The sequence below is a fragment of the Lucilia sericata genome, unplaced genomic scaffold (genome assembly GCF_015586225.1).
Source record: "Lucilia sericata isolate MDLA Ls3-8-SP2 unplaced genomic scaffold, ASM1558622v1 Contig000166F_arrow, whole genome shotgun sequence".
Lineage (NCBI taxonomy): Eukaryota > Metazoa > Arthropoda > Insecta > Diptera > Calliphoridae > Lucilia > Lucilia sericata.
The window spans coordinates 475364-481363 of record NW_023994195.1 but is presented as its reverse complement, the minus strand read 5'-3'; positions in this window follow the sequence as shown (position 1 = coordinate 481363).

Genomic DNA, 6000 nt, shown 5'->3' with positions numbered 1-6000 from the left:
TTACATGTATTCCTAGAGTCAAATGATATAAGGACGATATCGGCAGATAAGGTTAAAGCTAAGACTGTATTAAATTGTAAGAGAGCCATAATCTAATACTCTTCAGGTGGTAAGATCTGGGTATTAGATCACTCGGGAATAGTCCACAATGAAAGAGAAGATACTTGATATAATATTTTTGTCAAAATTATTATTGTCCAAAAAAAAAAAAAAAAAAAAAAACAAGTTAGAGTGCTAAATTCGGCTGTGCCGAATCTTAAATACCCTCCACCAGCAAGCTATTTTTAATTAAAACCCATTTAACTATCTAATTTTTAGATAACTTGGCAAAATTGTTGTTTCCGTATCGATATGCATATGTCAATCTAATTTTAATTAAGTCCAGAAAAATTTATATCAATAGGCCAGTTTGAAATCATTTTTTTATAATGATATATCTATACACAGAAAATATTCATGTCGAATTTTATCCGGATATAATCATTTAATAATGAATTAAGTGGTATTGAGTGATTTTCAGAAGTAAACCTTCTATGGGAGCTAAGACAACTTATGGACCGATCCGGAAAAAAATCCCGTAGAATGATTTATAAGCTCACAAAACATATTCAGGTTGTACTTTATCCCGATAGCTTTATTATTGAAAGAAATATATGTGGTTAAGTGATTTTCGTAAGTGGACCTTATATGGGAGCTATAACCAATAATGAACCGATCCGTAAAATATTTGGTAGAATGATTTGTATGTACACAAAACATATTTGTGTCGAATTTTATCTCCATAGATTTTGAATTCAATGAAATATATGCGTTTAAGTGATTTTCGGAAGTGGACCTTATATGGGAGCTATGACTAATTATGGGCCTATCCGGAAAAAATTTCGTAGAGTGATTCATATTTAGTCAGAACATATTTGTGTCGAATTTTAACACAATAGCTTTATTTATCAATGAAATATGTGCGTTTAGGTGATTTTCGGAAGTGGACCTTATATGGGAGCTATGACCAATTGTGGACCGACTGAGAACTACGTTAATATTATGATTTCTGTTCATATTATATTTACATGTACAAAATTTTGTGTTGATACCGATATATTTGAGGGAGTTATTAACGATAAACTAATTTCCGGGAATATATACCTTTGTATGGGGGCTATATGAAATTTTGGATCGATTGTAAAGATTTTGAACATAATTAATCACTGTCTTTGAAAAATAATGCGTGACAAAATTCAATATCTTTGGTAGTTTCTGAGAAAACTTCAAAAGAATTATGAAAAAAAAGTAATTTTTTTCGAGGTAGTCTGAAATTTTTACTCATAACTTTTTACGTTGTGAACCGATTTTGCTGATTTTCAATACCAAACTGCTTAGGATAATAATAAATACTTTGGGTGAATTTAGTTGATTTCTATTGCTTAGTTTTAACGTGAGCGTGTTTTAGGCAGACAGACAGACGGACGGATATAGCTAAATCCAATCAGAATTTCATAAGGACCCAGAATATATATACTTTGTTGGGTCTTAAATGAATATTTCTTGGTGTTACACACGGAACGACAAACTTATATATACCCTCTATCACCACTGATGGTGGTGGAGGGTATAAATTAACACAATACAACTCATGTGACTGGTAACAGTAATACTAATCCAGTAAAAACTTTGTAATGACTTCAATTTACTTTTAAAACTTAATTTTCAATGACTATCTTTATACCATATTATTGCATTACTTCGAAGTAGTATATATGTATATACATATGTAAGACATTACTTCAATATAATCTGATATATAAGTTCTTGTTTTGATCCGTTTTTTAACAACATATTTAACTCCTTATTTGTAAGAGAGCGTAGTAAGTACTTGCCTCCAATGACTTTGTATGATTAGTGAAAAGTAGTTATATTTTTAACTCATTACATTTCAATGTAAGTTTTTGCTGGGAACATAAATCATATGTAATATATAATTGTTAGAAATTAAATATAAAAACTTTTGTCTACACAGAGGGAAAAAGAAATATACACGGCTGGTACCAAATTGACACCAAAGTGTTTATAGATTTTCAATAACATCCGCTGTCAAAGTATATACATACGTACGACAACACTATGTAATATTGACAACGCAATGTTGTCAACATTGCAACAATTCGGTTGTCTAAATCGGTTGTCTAAATGTTAACAAACGTGGTAAGCTCACAATTGACAATGGATTGTTTGTCATTGCAACAATTCTAAATGTTAACAAACGTGGTAAGCTCACTATTGGCAACGGATTGTTTGTCAATAGTGAGCTTAGCACGTTTGCTAGCATTTAGAGAACGGAAGTGTATAAAATAAGGATTTAAGATGTCGTACGTATGTATAGACTTTGACAACGGATGTTATTGAAAATGTTAAACAGTTTGGTGTCAATTTGGTGTATATTTTGAATTAAAAATTTTGTTAACAATATTTATAAAATAAATTACCTTTATCAGTTTATTCCATGAGTAAGATTAATCCATATTTATCAATGTTTTGCTGATATTATTTCTAAATATTCATATGCATTTAGATGTCACAGTCTTAAAAATCTTTCATTCAAATTTATCAAAAATAATTTAATTTTTCAATATTTTTAATACTTTTGGTATCTTTTAAGAATTTGTTACATACATGTAGGTATGTTTGTATAACACAACTATTTGAACACTGACTTAACATATCACTCATATACTTAAAGACTGGCCTAACTCTAATTAGACAGTTTCATATTATATCAACTAAAAGTTACTAAAACGACAAAAAACCGCGTTCATTGTTGTGAATCGTTGTTAAGTAAATAATACATTAATTTTATTACAAAAAATAATTCTCACGCTTAAAATAATAAAAATTTTTGAAAAAAAGCTTAAAATATGTAAAAGTCATAAACAGAGTTAGACGAATATTTTGTAGTATTCAGTTCAGTTAAAGCGAATCTTAACTGATGGCCGTCTTAAAGAAATTGAGTGATATACATATATATCTACATCAGTAAAACACTATGGGCCGGTTTCGGTCAATGCAAAAAAAAAAACACTTTGCTTCAACATATTGTAATTTTTCTCTAAGTACACCTTTAAGTTAAATATATTTTTATTTAGTTTTTTATTTTTGTTTAATTAACTTAATTATTTTATTACACAGTTTTTATTAATTTTTTTGTAATTTCAAGTTTAACAATATCTTTTTGGTTCCGTCTACTAACCATCACAATTCACTAATTTTTCTGTTTCCACTGAAAACTTTATTCTTTTTATGTCGTAATTTACGTCTTTTCAAAACTTGAATCTTCTTTAAAGCCGCCTTCAAAAAAATCACAACCGTCCGCCAAGTAAAACAATCGTCTTCTAAATTTGTCTCCAATGCTAATGGAACATCCTCCAAGTTGTATTATTGTTGGAGCTGCAACAAAACACTCAACATGTTGAAGTTGCCATCGTACATGTGGCAATGCAACAAATGTTGTTGTTTGAAATGGCAATGTCTTCAAGTTCAGGGCCATACATTTTGAGAGAGATTTGGAAATGTGTTTGAGAAGTAATAAAACAGTTTGTAGAGTAGGAATTAACGATATTATCCAAAACAGGCATGGAAAATTCAGTACTTTAGTACTTTTTTTCAGTACTTTAGTACTTTTTTCAGTACTTTTTCATTTCGAAACATACCGTTACTTTTTCAAAAGTTTATTAATTAGTCTAGTCTGTAGTCTAGTCTATGGTCTTGTCTTTAGTCTAGTCTATAGTCTAGTCTATAGACTAGTCTATAATCTAGTCTAGTCTATAGTCTAGTCTATAGTCAAGTCTATAGTCTAGTCCATAGTCTAGTCTGTGGTCTAGTCTATAGTCTAGTCAAGTCTATAGTCTAGTCTATAGTCAATTGGCTAGTCTATATGATATAGATACATACAGCATCGTAGTTTTGGAACTACTAAAGGCTGAATGACAAACAATACTTGTTCGATGACATTACAACGAAGATGTTTTATTTAACTGAATATTAATGATGTATTACTCATGCCGCATTTAAAATTGTTGCAGCAAGGATGTTGTTGTGTTGTATATTATTTTATTTCGTTTTCTTTTATTTGTTTTCTTTATAAAATATTCGCATTTCATTTCAATTCTCTCATGTCACTTAAAAATATGCCACAATATTACATTGTATGTGCAACATGTTATACATGTGTAAGTTGTATGTTAATGTGATACATAATTATAAATTCATTTTATTCATTAAAAATTTCGCAAAATATTCACTGATAGTTGTAAGTTTTTTTGGTAAATCAATTTATTTAGTAGAGTGATCGGTTTTTCATCATTTTTCAAATTTTTCGAAAGCACGAATTTATTACATTTTAGAAGCACTGCTGATATTTTAAAAAAAGAAACTGAAAATAACTCAGCCACATAGCCAAAGGGATTAAAAGAGTTGCTCCTTGCATTCAAACCAGCTAGACGGACGGACATTGCTTAATCGAAAATGAATCCAAGTGGATCTACATACTTCAAGGTGTGTAAAAGATATTTTGAAATTAGCATAGTAACAACTTTGTCAACTATTTCTAAACTGAAGATTGTGCGTGGATACCATAACTGCGTTTACTTCCATTCGAGTTATTAAAGATTAATTTGATGCCATTCTATAACAAAGTAGAAAAACTTTTGCAATACAATCTAACAACATCTTACAGCAGAAGGCATGAGATTTATATGTTTTCGTTTAATTTGTCAGCCATCGAAATGATCGTAATGTACTCACTAACCGTATTTTACAACTGTGATATTCACATTGCAATGCATTGCCGCTAAATCGTTTTGAGACGTTTTTGCGTTTGTAGACCATTCCAAACATTTCTATAGCTAAATACAATTAAAATATTTTAGTTTTTATTTAATTTTGTGGTGATCGTCTGAAAATATTTACAAGACACACACTAGTTATTTTAAGTAGCTTCTACGACAACGTAAATATTAAGTAGGGTAATACCCAGCAGTTCGATGTGTATAGGTCCACAATAATCATATATAGTAGATCTCAGTATAAGTATTGCAGTTAGCTCTCTGATATCAGTTATCTCTGGTTATTGCAAATTAAGAAACAATGCAAGACGCATTGGACTTCACTTTACTTTTCTATAATTATTTTATAAACAATACAAAGAGTCCTTGTGGACCTAAGTAAAGTTCTATTTAATATTACGGCCATTTTTAAAACTTAATAAGCGATTACATATAATCTTTAGGAATACAGGCATTAATACTTTCAATACATTTTTCTTTAAGTATTAGTTGAACATATATCAATTAAGAATTAAAACTTAAATATATCTCTATCCGATGTATCGGAAAATATAGCGGAAACTTTAACTGGTTTTAAAGTGAAATCATAAAATGTTTCAAATTCATTATAAATTCATGCTCGTGTTACGAATCTGCACTTGACAACAGTAATACAATATTTGATGTTTGAATGTCAAACTTATGTGAATAAAATGTAAGATATTTGTTCATTCGTTGCATTGGCTACATCAAATTATGTAAAAAAAATATTAGTTGAATACAAGAAATACAGTGCAACAAATAGTTAATGCAGCAATAACGTACACAGAGGGAAAGAGAAATATACATGTCTGGTACCAAATTGACACCAAACTGTTTATAATTTTTCAATACCATCCTTTGTCAAAGTATATACATACGTACGACAACACTATGTAATGTTGATTACATTGCAACAATTCGTCGTCGAAATCTAAATTTTATACACATCACTTGTCTAAATGTTAAAAAACGTGGTAAGCTCACTATAGACAAACAATCCGTTGCCAATAGTGAGCTTACCACGTTTTTTAACATTTAGACAACGGATGTGTATAAAATTTAGATTTCGACAACGAATTGTTGCAATGTTGACAATGTTGCGTTGTCAACATTACATAGTGTTGTTGTACGTATGTATATACCT